Consider the following 17490-nt stretch of genomic DNA (forward strand, 5'->3'; position numbering starts at 1 on the left):
GGGAACGCGTCTGGCACGGAAGCCAAAACAGCCTGTAAGTAATTCCCAAAAATTTCTTGGGGGGGGGCTAGGAGATAGTGGGCCAAGGGCAGGTAGGAGACCTGCGCCCACTTCCCAGGCTTACCGTGGAGAGCGGGAGTACGGGCAGGCGCCGTGTTACGCAGTAGAGCGCACGGTGTCTCCTGTACGAGTGCATAGCCCAGTGCGGGTTATTCCTCCTCCCCGTACTGGGAGGGCTAGATTGGGCATTGAGCCAGGTGTCATGAGGCCGGCTCAACGCGTCTGGTCTCCAGTGCGTCTCCTCGGGCCGGCATACATGGCACCTGCCTTACGCATGGTTTCCCCGGTTCGCCTACATAGGCCGGTGCGGGTTATTCCACCTCCCCGCACTGGTCGGGCAACCGGGAGCATTCAACCAGGTAAGGTTGGGCAAGCTCAATGCTCAAGAGTGCCAGTACGCCTCCACGGTCCGGTATTTCCGGCACCACCTCCCCGCCCCAGCCTAGTACCTACAGTGTATACACTACGCACTAGGCTACCAGTACGTATCCTGAGCCCTGTTCCTCCTCCACGCACTCTCCCTGTAGTGCGTGTATCTAGCCCGGTGCCTCCAGTTCCGGCCCCACGCACTAAGCTACCAGTGCGTCTCCAGAGCCCTGTACACACTGTATATTCTCCCCCTACTAATCCTGATGTGCTTGTCCTCAGCCCGGTGTCACCAGTGCCGGTACCACGCATCAGGGATAGAGTAGGCTTTGAGAATACAGTGTGCCCTGTCCCTGCTCCCCGCACTAGTAGGAAGGTGCTTATCCTTAGCCCGGTGCCTCCAGTTCCGGCACCACGCACCAGGTCTACAGTGCGCCATATCCGGCCAGAGCCATCCGTCTCACCAGCGCCATCTGAGCCATCCGTCTCCCCAGCGCCATCTGAGCCATCCGTCTCCCCAGCGCCATCTGAGCCATCCGTCTCCCCAGCGCCATCTGAGCCATCCGTCTCCCCAGCGCCATCTGAGCCATCCGTCTCCCCAGCGCCGTCTGAGCCATCCGTCTGCCAGGAGCCTGCAAAGCCGCCCGTCTGCCATGAGCCTGCAAAGCCGCCCGTCTGCCATGAGCCTACAGAGCCGTCAGCCAGACAGGAGCCGCTAGAGCCATCAGCCAGACAGGAGCCGCTAGAGCCGTCAGCCAGACAGGATCTGCCAGAGCCGCCAACCAGACAGGATCTGCCAGAGCCGCCAACCAGACAGGATCTGCCAGAGCCGCCAACCAGACAGGATCTGCCAGAGCCGCCAACCAGACAGGATCTGCCAGAGCCGCCAACCAGACAGGATCTGCCAGAGCCGCCAACCAGACAGGATCTGCCAGAGCCGCCAGCGAGCCATGAGCAGCCAGAGCCGTCAGAGAGCCATGAGCAGCCAGAGCCGTCAGAGAGCCATGAGCAGCCAGAGCCGTCAGAGAGCCATGAGCAGCCAGAGCCGTCAGAGCGCCATGAGCAGCCAGAGCCGTCAGAGCGCCATGAGCAGCCAGAGCCGTCAGAGCGCCATGAGCAGCCAGAGCCGTCAGAGCGCCATGAGCAGCCAGAGCCGTCAGAGCGCCATGAGCGTCGAGACTCGTCAGCCTGCCATGAGCGTCGAGAGCCGTCAGCCTGCCATGAGCGTCGAGAGCCGTCAGCCTGCCATGAGCGTCGAGAGCCGTCAGCCTGCCATGAGCGTCGAGAGTCGTCAGTCAGCCATGAGCTGCCCTTCAGCCTGAAAAGGCTAGATACCCAGAACTGCCCATCAGTCCGGAGCTGTCTCTCTGTCCGGAGCTGCCTTTCAGTCCGGAGTTGCCCCTCTATCCTGATCTCCCTCTCTATCTTTATCTACCTCTATATTCTTATCTATCCCTCTGTCTTGGTTTATCTCTCTGTCCCGGTGTTGTCATTATTAGATATGTTATTAAGAGGATTTTGTGGGGGAAGAAAGAGGGTGGACATTCTTGGAGGGAGGAGGCTAGGATGGATTATGGTGGGGTGGGAACCGCGCCCGGAGCCTGAGCCACCACCGTGGTTAGATGCCCACCCAGACCCTCCCCTAGACTTTGTGCTGGTGCGTACGGAGTTCGCACCTTGTGGGGGGGGTACTGTCACGTTCCTGACCTATTTATGTTAGTTTTTGTGTGTTAGTTGGTCAGGACGTGAGGTTGGGTGGGCATTCTATGTTATCTGTTTCTATGTTGGTTTTGGTTTGCCTGGTATGGCTCTTGATTAGAGGCAGGTGGTTTGCGTTTGCCTCTAATTAAGAGTCATATTTAGGTAGGGCATTCTCACTGTTTGTTTGTGGGTGATTGTCTCCTGTGTCAGTATGTTTGTTCGTACCACACTGGACTGTAGCGTTTGTTTGTTTCGTTTTCGTTTCGATGTCGTCTGTTTCCTGTACGTAAGTTTATGTTTAGTTATGTAAGTTTATGTTCAGGTTTCGTCAACGTCGTTTTGTTATTTTGTAGTTTGGAAAGTGTTTGTTTCGTTTCGTGTTTTGCCATCAGCGTTGTTAAATAAAAGATGGCTTATTTCCCTGAGCCTGCGTTTTGGTCTGAAGATCCTTCTCTCCTCACCTCTTCCGAGGATGAGGAGAGCGTCACCCGTTACACAGAGAAACAGAGAAACCTGCATACTGTACAAGCAGAGAAACAGAGGAACCTGAATACTGTACAAGCAGAGAAACAGAGGAACCTGAATACTGTACAAGCAGAGAAACAGAGAAACCTGCATACTGTACAAGCAGAGAAACAGAGAAACCTGAATACTGTACAAGCAGAGAAACAGAGAAACCTGCATACTGTACAAGCAGAGAAACAGAGAAACCTGAATACTGTACAAGCAGAGAAACAGAGAAACCTGAATACTGTACAAGCAGAGAAACAGAGAAACCTGAATACTGTACAAGCAGAGAAACAGAGGAACCTGAATACTGTACAAGCAGAGAAACAGAGAAACCTGAATACTGTACAAGCAGAGAAACAGAGGAACAGAGAAACCTGCATACTGTACAAGCAGAGAAACAGAGAAACCTGAATACTGTACAAGCAGAGAAACAGAGAAACCTGGATACTGTACAAGCAGAGAAACAGAGGAACCTGCATACTGTACAAGCAGAGAAGCAGAGGAACCTGAATACTGTACAAGCAGAGAAACAGAGGAACCTGCATACTGTACAAGCAGAGAAACAGAGGAACCTGCATACTGTACAAGCAGAGAAGCAGGACTACTGCTGATACCGAAGACAACTACACACCACAACACATGAAACGGAAAAGTATTGACAGATTTTGAAATTTACTCTCCTCACCTCCCCTCTCTTCTCCTCCTCTCCCTGCTCTTAACTGCTCCTCCCTCTCTTCTCTGCTCCTCCCCCCTCCCTGCCCCCCCCTTCCCTGCTCCTCCCCTCCCTATCTTCTCCGCCCCTCTCTCTTCTTCTCCTCCTATCTTCTCCTTCCTCTCTTCTCTTCACCTCCCCTCTCTTCTCCTCTCCTTCCCTCTCTTCTCCTCTCCACCCTCTCTTCTCCTCACATATCCTATCTTTTCCTCCCCTCTCTTCTCCTCCCCTATCTTCTCCTCCCATCCCATGCCTTCTCCTCCCCTCTCTTCTCCTCTCCTCTCCTCCCCTCTCTTCTCTGCTCCTCCCTGCTCTCCCCCTCCCTATCGTCACCTCCCCTCTCTACTCTCCTTTCATCCCTTCCCTCAACCCTGTCCTGTCTTCTCCTCCCCTCTCCTCTCTTCCCTTCGCTCACTCCTGTCCTGTCCTGTCCTGTCCTCTCCTCTCCTCTCCTCTCCTCTCCTTTTCCTTATCCTCTCCTCCCATCTCTTCTCCTCTCCACCCCTCCCCTCCCCTCACCTCCCCTCTCTTCTCCTCTCTTCTCTCATCCCCTCTCATCCCTTCCCTCACCCCTGTCCTCTCCTCTCCTCCCCTCCCTATCCTCTGTCTGTAATATCCATCATTCAACCTCCCCACATGCCTCTGCCTGTGATGGTCCCAGGAGAGTGATGTGTAGAGATCACTCTCCATAAACACTCTCTTATTTCCCCAAAGGGGCTCGGAGTCTGGATCAGAAAACACGTATTCGCTGAATAGCCTCAGAAAGAGAGCGGGAGCAGAGAGAGAGAGAGAGAGAGAGAGAGAGAGAGAGAGGAGAGAGAGGAGAGAGAGGAGAGAGAGAGAGGAGAGAGGAGAGAGGAGAGAGAGACAGAGAGACAGAGAGACAGAGAGAGAGACAAAGAGAGACAGAGAGAGAGAGAGACAGAGAGAGAGAGAGCATGTGTGATGAGAGAGCGTGAATAGAGAGACAGAGACAAAACATTAGCACATCATTTACAACACTGTATATAGACATAATATGACATTTGAAATGTTTTTATTATTTTGGAACATCTGTGAGTGTAATGTTTACTGTTCATTGTATTGTTAATTACACTTTTCTTTATTATCTACTTCACTTGCTTTGGTAATGTAACATATGTTTCCCATGCCAATAAAGCCCCTTGAATTGAATTTAATTGAACTGAGACAGAGAGAGACAGAGAGAGACAGAGAGAGACAGAGAGAGACAGAGAGAGACAGAGAGAGACAGAGAGAGACAGAGAGGGAGAGAGAGAGAGAGAGAGAGAGAGAGAGAGAGAGAGAGAGAGAGAGAGAGAGAGAGAGAGAGAGAGAGAGAGAGAGAGAGAGAGAGAGAGAGAGAGAGAGAGAGATGAGGAGATGTGCCTCTCTGATGAGGATAGGCTACCCGTCCTGTTGGGGGAGGACGCAGAGAGCTGTGGGTTGGCAGCGCACTACATTGCTGCCTGCCATAAGTTGAGGGACAGTGTCTGACAGACCAATCAACCTGCACATGTACTCTACTGTATGTTTATTGTTATTGTTGAATGTATGGTTATTTTGACACTTAGTTATTGTTGTTACTGTTGTCCCGTTGACCATTTTGATTCTCATTTTTATATTGTAAATAAGCTTTGGCAATATGTACATTGTTACGTCATGCCAATAAAGCAAATTGAATTGAATTGAATTGAATTGAGAGAGAGAGAGAGAGAGAGAGAGAGAGAGAGAGAGAGAGAGAGAGAGAGAGAGAGAGAGAGAGAGAGAGAGAGAGAGAGAGAGAGAGAGAGAGAGAGAGAGAGAGAGAGAGAGAGAGAGAGAGAGAGAGAAAGACAGAGAGAGGGAGAGAGAGAGAGAGAGAGAGAGAGACAAAGAGAGACAGAGACAGAGAGAGACAGAGAGAGACAGAGAGAGACAGAGAGAGACAGAGAGAGAGAGAGAGAGAGAGAGAGAGAGAGAGAGAGAGAGAGAGAGAGAGAGAGAGAGAGAGAGAGAGAGAGAGAGAGAGAGAGACAGAGACAGAGACAGAGACAGAGAGAGACAGAGAGAGAGAGAGAGAGAGGGAGAGAGAGAGAGAGAGAGAGAGAGAGAGAGAGAGAGAGAGAGAGAGAGATAAAAGGGGAATCGATCATTTTAACGCTGTCAGTCAGATGTCACACATTCGCAGGCGCTGCAGTGTATACAGTGTGGACTGGCTCTGGTAACACGTCACCTACTCAGTCCCGGCTGCTTCAAAGTGACAGAGAGCACCTCAACATCAAATCTGTCTCATTAAATCAGTTTTAGGATTCTGTAATACTTCCATTTCATCATTCCACCTCTCCCTACTTTCAGAAGACAACAGTGTGATACGCCTCATCAAGGAGGTGAACATACATCCCGTTATTACCTATACCTCCTTGTTTTCTTAGGATCTTGTGACACTTTTTATCCTTAGCTTCAACGTTGGTCGACGCCGGGGGGGTGGGGGGGGGGGGGTCTAAGGGTGAAGAGAAAGTAGGTAAGGGTTAAGGTTTTTAAAACGTACAAAACTTGTTGGTTGAGTTGTAAAAAAAAACTTGATGTTTAAGTTCAGGCATTGATTCCGACGGGTTAAAGAAAGGTTTTTTTAAGTTAAAATAGAACAAATTCAAACACTGGGATGGAACCCACTATCCTCTATACCCCATACACACCACCCTAACTCTACCCTCTATACCCCATACACCCTAACACTACACTCTATACCCCATACACACCACCCTAACTCTACCCTCTATACCCCATACACCCTAACACTACACTCTATACCCCATACACACCACCCTAACACTACACTCTATACCCCATACACCCTAACACTACACTCTATACCCCATACACACCACCCTAACACTACACTCTATACCCCATACACACCACCCTAACACTACACTCTATACCCCATACACACCACCCTAACACTACCCTCTATACCCCATACACACCACCCTAACACTACCCTCTATACCCCATACACCCTAACACTACACTCTATACCCCATACACACCACCCTAACACTACACTCTATACCCCATACAGACCACCCTAACACTACACTCTATACCCCATACACACCACCCTAACACTACACTCTATACCCCATACACACCACCCTAACACTACCCTCTATACCCCATACACACCACCCTAACTCTACCCTCTATACACACCACCCTAACTCTACCCTCTATACCCCATACACCCTACCCTAACTCTACCCTCTATACCCCATACACCCTAACACTACCCTCTATACCCCATACACCCTAACACTACCCTCTATACCCAAACACACCACCCTAACTCTACCCTATATACCCCATACACACCACCCTAACACTACCCTCTATACCCCATACACACCACCCTAACTCTACCCTCTATACCCCATACACCCTAACTCTACCCTCTATACCCCATACACCCTAACACTACCCTCTATACCCCATACACACCACCCTAACTCTACCCTCTATACCCCATACACACCACCCTAACTCTACCCTCTATACCCCATACACACCTAACACTACCCTCTATACCCCATACACCCTAACACTACCCTCTATACCCCATACACACCACCCTAACACTACCCTCTATACCCCATACACCCTAACACTACCCTCTATACCCCATACACCCTAACACTACCCTCTATACCCAAACACACCACCCTAACTCTAACCTATATACCCCATACACCCTAACTCTACCCTCTATACCCCATACACCCTAACTATACCCTCTATACCTCATACACCCTAACACTACCCTCTATACCCCATACACCCTAACTCTACCCTCTATACCCCATACACCCTAACACTACCCTCTATACCCCATACACACCACCCTAACACTACCCTCTATACCCCATACACACCACCCTAACACTACCCTCTATACCCCATACACCCTAACACTACCCTCTATACCCCATACACCCTAACACTACCCTCTAATACCCCGATACATCCCATAACACTACCCTCTATACCACTCTATACCACCACACACCCTAACTCTACCCTCTCATTACCCCAAACACCCTAACTCTACCCTCTATACCCCATACACCCTAACACTACCCTCTATACCCCATACACACCACCCTAACACTACCCTCTATACCCCATACACCCTAACTCTACCCTCTATACCCCAAACACCCTAACACTACCCTCTATACCCCATACACCCTAACACTATCCTCTATACCCCATACACACCACCCTAACTCTACCCTATATACCCCATACACACCACCCTAACACTACCCTCTATACCCCATACACACCACCCTAACTCTACCCTCTATACCCCATACACCCTAACACTACCCTCTATACCCCATACACACCACCCTAACTCTACCCTCTATACCGCATACACCCTAACACTACCCCCTATACCCCATACACCCTAACTCTACCCTCTATACCCCATACACCCTAACTCTACCCTCTATACCCCATACACCCTAACACTACCCTCTATACCCCATACACACCACCCTAACTCTACCCTCTATACCCCATACACCCTAACACTACCCTCTATACCACATACACACCACCCTAACTCTACCCTCTATACCCCATACACCCTAACTCTACCCTCTATACCCCATACACCCTAACACTACCCTCTATACCCCATACACACCACCCTAACACTACCCTCTATACCCCATACACCCTAACACTACCCTCTATACCCCATACACCCTAACACTACCCTCTATACCCCATACACCCTAACACTATCCTCTATACCCCATACACTCTAACACTACCCTCTATACCCCATACACCCTAACTCTACCCTCTATACCCCATACACCCTAACACTACCCTCTATACCCCATACACCCTAACTCTACCCTCTATACCCCATACACCCTAACTCTACCCTCTATACCCCATACACCCTAACACTACCCTCTATACCCCATACACCCTAACACTACCCTCTATACCCCATACACCCTAACTATACCCTCTATACCCCAAACACCCTAACTATACCCTCTATACCCCATACACACCACCCTAACACTATCCTCTATACCCCATACACCCTAACACTACCCTCTATACCCCATACACCCTAACACTACCCTCTATACCCCATACACCCTAACACTACCCTCTATACCCCATACACACCACCCTAACACTACCCTCTATACCCCATACATACCACCCTAACACTACCCTCTATACCCCATACACCCTAACACTACCCTCTATACCCCATACACCCTAACACTACCCTCTATACCCCATACACCCTAACACTACCCTCTATACCCAAACACACCACCCTAACTCTACCCTCTATACACACCACCCTAACACTACCCTCTATACCCCATACACACCACCCTAACACTACCCCCTATACCCCATACACACCACCCTAACACTACCCTCTATTCCCCAAACACACCACCCTAACACTACCCTCTATACCCCAAACACCCTAACACTACCCTCTATACCCCATACACACCACCCTAACACTACCCTCTATACCCCATACACACCACCCTAACACTACCCTCTATACCCCAAACACACCACCCTAACACTACCCTCTATACCCCATACACACCACCCTAACACTACCCTCTATACCCCATACACACCACCCTAACACTACCCTCTATACCCCATACACCCTAACACTACCCTCTATACCCCATACACCCTAACACTACCCTCTATACCCCAAACACCCTAACACTACACTCTATACCCCATACACCCTAACACTACCCTCTATACCCCATACACCCTAACTCTACCCTCTATACCCCATACACCCTAACACTACCCTCTATACCCCAAACACCCTAACACTACACTCTATACCCCAAACACCCTAACACTACCCTCTATACCCCATACACCCTAACACTACCCTCTATACCCCAAACACCCTAACTCTACCCTCTATACCCCATACACCCTAACACTACCCTCTATACCCCATACACCCTAACTCTACCCTCTATACCCTATACACCCTAACTCTACCCTCTATACCCCATACACCCTAACTCTACCCTCTATACCCCATACACACCACCCTAACTCTACCCTCTATACCCCATACACCCTAACACTATCCTCTATACCCCATACACCCTAACACTACCCTCTATACCCCATGCACCCTAACACTACCCTCTATACCCCATACACCCTAACACTAACCTCTATACCCCAAACACCCAAACTCTACCCTCTATACCCCATACACACCACCCTAACACTATCCTCTATACCCCATACACCCTAACACTGCCCTCTATACCCCATACACACCACCCTAACTCTACCCTCTATACCCCATACGCACCACCCTAACTCTACCCTCTATACCCCAAACACACCACCCTAACACTACCCTCTATACCCCATACACACCACCCTAACTCTACCCTCTATACCCCATACACACCACCCTAACTCTACCCTCTATACCCCATACACACCACCCTAACTCTACCCTCTATACCCCATACACACCTAACACTACCCTCTATACCCCAAACACACCACCCTAACACTATCCTCTATACCCCATACACACCACCCTAACACTACCCTCTATACCCCATACACACCACCCTAACTCTACCCTCTATACCCCATACACCCTAACTCTACCCTCTATACCCCATACACCCTAACACTACCCTCTATACCCAAACACACCACCCTAACTCTACCCTCTATACCCCATACACACCACCCTAACTCTACCCTCTATACCCCATACACCCTAACACTACCCTCTATACCCCATACACCCTAACACTACCCTCTATACCCCATACACCCTAACACTAACCTCTATACCCCATACACACCACCCTAACACTATCCTCTATACCCCATACACCCTAACACTACCCTCTATACCCCATACATACCACCCTAACTCTACCCTCTATACCCCATACACCCTAACACTACCCTCTATACCCCATACACCCTAACTCTACCCTCTATACCCCATACACACCACCCTAACTCTACCCTCTATACCCCATACACCCTAACACTACCCTCTATACCCCATACACCCTACCACTACCCTCTATACCTCATACACACCACCCTAACACTACCCTCTATACCCCATACACCCTAACACTACCCTCTATACCCCAAACACCCTAACACTACCCTCTATACCCCATACACCCTAACACTACCCTCTATACCCCAAACACCCTAACTCTACCCTCTATACCCCATACACCCTAACACTACCCTCTATACCCCATACACCCTAACTCTACCCTCTATACCCCATACACCCTAACTCTACCCTCTATACCCCATACACCCTAACTCTACCCTCTATACCCCATACACACCACCCTAACTCTACCCTCTATACCCCATACACCCTAACACTATCCTCTATACCCCATACACCCTAACACAACCCTCTATACCCCATGCACCCTAACACTACCCTCTATACCCCATACACCCTAACACTAACCTCTATACCCCAAACACCCAAACTCTACCCTCTATACCCCATACACACCACCCTAACACTATCCTCTATACCCCATACACCCTAACACTGCCCTCTATACCCCATACACACCACCCTAACTCTACCCTCTATACCCCATTACGCACCACCCTAACTCTACCCTCTATACCCCAAACACACCACCCTAACACTACCCTCTATACCCCCATACACACCACCCTAACTCTACCCTCTATACCCCATACACACCACCCCTAACTCTACCCTCTATACCCCATACACACCACCCTAACTCTACCCCTCTATACCCCATACACACCTAACACTACCCTCTATACCCCAAACACACCACCCTAACACTATCCTCTATACCCCCATACACACCACCCTAACACTACCCTCTATACCCCATACACACCACCCTAACTCTACCCTCTATACCCCATACACCCTAACTCTACCCTCTATACCCCATACACCCTAACACTACCCTCTATACCCAAACACACCACCCTAACTCTACCCTCTATACCCCATACACACCACCCTAACTCTACCCTCTATACCCCATACACCCTAACACTACCCTCTATACCCCATACACCCTAACACTACCCTCTATACCCCATACACCCTAACACTAACCTCTATACCCCATACACACCACCCTAACACTATCCTCTATACCCCATACACCCTAACACTACCCTCTATACCCCATACATACCACCCTAACTCTACCCTCTATACCCCATACACCCTAACACTACCCTCTATACCCCATACACCCTAACTCTACCCTCTATACCCCATACACACCACCCTAACTCTACCCTCTATACCCCATACACCCTAACACTACCCTCTATACCCCATACACCCTACCACTACCCTCTATACCTCATACACACCACCCTAACACTGCCCTATATACCCCATACACCCTAACACTACCCTCTATACCCCATACACCCTAACACTACCCTCTATACCCCATACACCCTGGCAAGCCGCCAGCCTACTAGATGGTAGAATGTGTTCACGTTATTGAAGACATCTCTCTACTAGTGGACAGTACTGAAGACATCTCCCTACTAGTTTACAGTACTGAAGACATCTCCCTACTAATGGACAGTATTGAAGACATCTCCCTACTAGTGGACAATACTGAAGACATCTCCCTACTAATGGACAGTACTGAAGACATCTCCCTACTAGTTTACAGTATTGAAGACATCTCCCTACTAGTGGACAGTATTGAAGACATCTCCCTACTAGTGGACAGTATTGAAGACATCTCCCTACTAGTGGACAGTATTGAAGACATCTCCCTACTAGTGGACAATACTGAAGACATCTCCCTACTAATGGACAGTACTGAAGACATCTCCCTACTAGTTTACAGTATTGAAGACATCTCCCTACTAGTGGACAGTATTGAAGACATCTCCCTACTAGTGGACAGTACTGAAGACATCTCCCTACTAGTGGACAATACTGAAGACATCTCCCTACTAGTGGACAGTACTGAAGACATCTCCCTACTAGTGGACAATACTGAAGACATCTCCCTACTAGTGGACAGTACTGAAGACATCTCCCTACTAGTGGACAGTATTGAAGACATCTCCCTACTAGTGGACAGTATTGAAGACATCTCCCTACTAGTGGACAGTATTGAAGACATCTCCCTACTAGTGGACAGTATTGAAGACATCTCCCTACTAGTGGACAGTATTGAAGACATCTCCCTACTAGTGGACAGTATTGAAGACATCTCCCTACTAGTGGACAGTATTGAAGACATCTCCCTACTAGTGGACAGTATTGAAGACATCTCCCTACTAGTGGACAGTACTGAAGACATCTCCCTACTAGTGGACAGTACTGAAGACATCTCCCTACTAGTGGACAATATTGAAGACATCTCCCTACTAGTTTACAGTATTGAAGACATCTCCCTACTAGTGGACAATACTGAAGACATCTCCCTACTAGTGGACAGTACTGAAGACATCTCCCTACTAGTTTACAGTATTGAAGACATCTCCCTACTAGTGGACAGTATTGAAGACATCTCCCTACTAGTGGACAGTATTGAAGACATCTCCCTACTAGTTTACAGTATTGAAGACATCTCCCTACTAGTGGACAGTACTGAAGACATCTCCCTACTAGTGGACAGTATTGAAGACATCTCCCTACTAGTGGACAGTATTGAAGACATCTCCCTACTAGTGGACGGTATTGAAGACATCTCCCTACTAGTGGACAGTATTGAAGACATCTCCCTACTAGTGGACAGTACTGAAGACATCTCCCTACTAGTGGACAGTACTGAAGACATCTCCCTACTAGTGGACAGTATTGAAGACATCTCCCTACTAGTGGACAGTATTGAAGACATCTCCCTACTAGTGGACAGTACTGAAGACATCTCCCTACTAGTGGACAATACTGAAGACATCCCCCTACTAGTGGACAGTACTGAAGACATCTCCCTACTAGTGGACAATACTGAAGACATCTCCCTACTAGTGGACAGTACTGAAGACATCTCCCTACTAGTGGACAGTATTGAAGACATCTCCCTACTAGTGGACAGTATTGAAGACATCTCCCTACTAGTGGACAGTATTGAAGACATCTCCCTACTAGTGAACAGTACTGAAGACATCTCCCTACTAGTGGACAGTATTGAAGACATCTCCCTACAATTGGACAGTACTGAAGACATCTCCCTACTAGTGGACAGTATTGAAGACATCTCCCTACTAGTGGACAGTACTGAAGACATCTCCCTACTAGTGTACAGTATTGAAGACATCTCCCTACTAGTGGACAGTACTAAAGACATCTCCCTACTAGTGGACAGTATTGAAGACATCTCCCTACTAGTGGACAGTATTGAAGACATCTCCCTACTAGTGGACAGTACTGAAGACATCTCCCTACTAGTGGACAATACTGAAGACATCTCCCTACTAGTGGACAGTACTGAAGACATCTCCCTACTAGTGGACAATACTGAAGACATCTCCCTACTAGTGGACAGTACTGAAGACATCTCCCTACTAGTGGACAGTATTGAAGACATCTCCCTACTAGTGGACAGTATTGAAGACATCTCCCTACTAGTGGACAGTATTGAAGACATCTCCCTACTAGTGGACAGTATTGAAGACATCTCCCTACTAGTGGACAGTATTGAAGACATCTCCCTACTAGTGGACAGTACTGAAGACATCTCCCTACTAGTGGACAATATTGAAGACATCTCCCTACTAGTTTACAGTATTGAAGACATCTCCCTACTAGTGGACAATACTGAAGACATCTCCCTACTAGTGGACAGTACTGAAGACATCTCCCTACTAGTTTACAGTATTGAAGACATCTCCCTACTAGTGGACAGTATTGAAGACATCTCCCTACTAGTGGACAGTATTGAAGACATCTCCCTACTAGTTTACAGTATTGAAGACATCTCCCTACTAGTGGACAGTACTGAAGACATCTCCCTACTAGTGGACAGTATTGAAGACATCTCCCTACTAGTGGACAGTATTGAAGACATCTCCCTACTAGTGGACGGTATTGAAGACATCTCCCTACTAGTGGACAGTATTGAAGACATCTCCCTACTTGTGGACAGTACTGAAGACATCTCCCTACTAGTGGACAGTACTGAAGACATCTCCCTACTAGTGGACAGTATTGAAGACATCTCCCTACTAGTGGACAGTATTGAAGACATCTCCCTACTATTGGACAGTACTGAAGACATCTCCCTACTAGTGGACAATACTGAAGACATCTCCCTACTAGTGGACAGTACTGAAGACATCTCCCTACTAGTGGACAATACTGAAGACATCTCCCTACTAGTGGACAGTACTGAAGACATCTCCCTACTAGTGGACAGTATTGAAGACATCTCCCTACTAGTGGACAGTATTGAAGACATCTCCCTACTAGTGGACAGTACTGAAGACATCTCCCTACTAGTTTACAGTATTGAAGACATCTCCCTACTAGTGGACAGTATTGAAGACATCTCCCTACTAGTGGACAGTATTGAAGACATCTCCCTACTAGTTTACAGTATTGAAGACATCTCCCTACTAGTGGACAGTACTGAAGACATCTCCCTACTAGTGGACAGTATTGAAGACATCTCCCTACTAGTGGACAGTATTGAAGACATCTCCCTACTAGTGGACGGTATTGAAGACATCTCCCTACTAGTGGACAGTATTGAAGACATCTCCCTACTAGTGGACAGTACTGAAGACATCTCCCTACTAGTGGACAGTACTGAAGACATCTCCCTACTAGTGGACAGTATTGAAGACATCTCCCTACTAGTGGACAGTATTGAAGACATCTCCCTACTAGTGGACAGTACTGAAGACATCTCCCTACTAGTGGACAATACTGAAGACATCTCCCTACTAGTGGACAGTACTGAAGACATCTCCCTACTAGTGGACAATACTGAAGACATCTCCCTACTAGTGGACAGTACTGAAGACATCTCCCTACTAGTGGACAGTATTGAAGACATCTCCCTACTAGTGGACAGTATTGAAGACATCTCCCTACTAGTGGACAGTATTGAAGACATCTCCCTACTAGTGGACAGTACTGAAGACATCTCCCTACTAGTGGACAGTATTGAAGACATCTCCCTACAATTGGACAGTACTGAAGACATCTCCCTACTAGTGGACAGTATTGAAGACATCTCCCTACTAGTGGACAGTACTGAAGACATCTCCCTACTAGTGGACAGTATTGAAGACATCTCCCTACTAGTGGACAGTACTGAAGACATCTCCCTACTAGTGGACAGTATTGAAGACATCTCCCTACTAGTGGACAGTATTGAAGACATCTCTCTACTAGATGGTAATAGGTGTTCACATTGTCCCTAGTGGACAGTACTGAAGACATCTCCCGACGTCCTGGGGACTTGAACAAACCTTTAAATATTGAAGTCTATCTGGTGTGATCTCGTTGGTTGATTATCTGTAAAACAGTGAGACTCCGCCTTCTGGAACTCTTTGCTGCCGTGTCCCTGGAGAACCAGAGAGAGAGAGAGTGTGTCACATTCAACTCCTGTGCAGTCAGCGTGTCCCTGAGAGATCAATAGGCCAGGGTAATTAAAGAGCTGGAGGGAGGGAGGGAGGGAGGGAGGGAGGGAGGGAGGGAGGGAGGGAGAGAGAGAGAGAGAGAGAGAGACAGACAGAGACAGACAGAGAGAGACAGAGAGAGAGAGAGAGAGAGAGAGAGAGAGAGAGAGAGAGAGAGAGAGAGAGAGAGAGAGAGGGAGGGAGGGAGGGAGGGAGGGAGGAGGGGGGTGTACTTTGCCGGTAAATCTATTGCCGCGACCGGGATTCCTCCAGCCAGAGAGACGACATCACTGACACTGAAAGGAAGTGGACTGACCACACACACACACACACACACACACACACACACACACACACACACACCTAAACAGTCTTGTAATCACTTGGTTGGTAGATCATTTCCAAGCTTCTCGCTGTGCTACGGTGTAACGTGGTGTAATGATGTTGATCACTGTGATCAACAGTTATTTTCTGCTTCATCACAGTGTGTCGGGGACAGGGGAGGACGGCTCGTCATAATGGCCGGAACGGAGCAAACGGAACGGCATCAACCACAAAGGAAACCGTGTGTTTTATGTATTTCTTACCATTCCACACATTCCACTTCAACCGTTACCATGACCCCATCCTCCCCCAATAAAGGTGTCACCAGCCCCCTGTGGCTGGGGATGATTTGTAGTTCCATCTGTTATCCAAGTTGAGAAAAACTTCTATTATACAACCAGACTACACACAGACATTATACCAGACTACACACAGATAGGTCAACACCAGTCATACAGTCTCCTCTACTGGTACAGAGTCAACGTGGAGGCTATATACAGGGGGTACTGGTACAGAGTCAATGTGGAGGCTATATACAGGGTATTACAGTACAGAGTCAATGTGGAGGCTATATACAGGGGGTACTGGTACAGAGTCAGTGTGGAGGCTATATACAGGGTGTTACAGTACAGAGTCAATGTGGAGCTTATATACAGGGGAAACCGGTACAGAGTCAATGTGGAGGCTATATACAGGGGGTACCGGTACAGAGTCAATGTGGAGGCTATATACAGGGGGTACCGGTACAGGGTCAATGTGGAGGCTATATACTGGGTGTACCGGTACAGAGTCAATGTGGAGGTTATATACAGGGGGTACCGGTACAGAGTCAATGTGGAGGTTATATACAGGGGGTACTGGTACAGAGTCAATGTGGAGGCTATATACAGGGGGTACCGGTACAGAGTCAATGTGGAGGCTATATACAGGGGGTACGGGTACAGAGTCAATGTGGAGGCTATATACAGGTGGTACCGGTACAGAGTCAATGTGGAGGCTATATACAGGGGGTACCGGTACAGAGTCAATGTGGAGGCTATATACAGGGTGTTACGGTACAGAGTCAATGTGGAGGCTATATACAGGGGGTACCGGTACAGAGTCAATGTGGAGGCTATATACAGGGGGTACCT

This window comes from Salvelinus fontinalis, chromosome 30 (genome assembly GCF_029448725.1).
Source record: "Salvelinus fontinalis isolate EN_2023a chromosome 30, ASM2944872v1, whole genome shotgun sequence".
NCBI classification, from domain to species: domain Eukaryota; kingdom Metazoa; phylum Chordata; class Actinopteri; order Salmoniformes; family Salmonidae; genus Salvelinus; species Salvelinus fontinalis.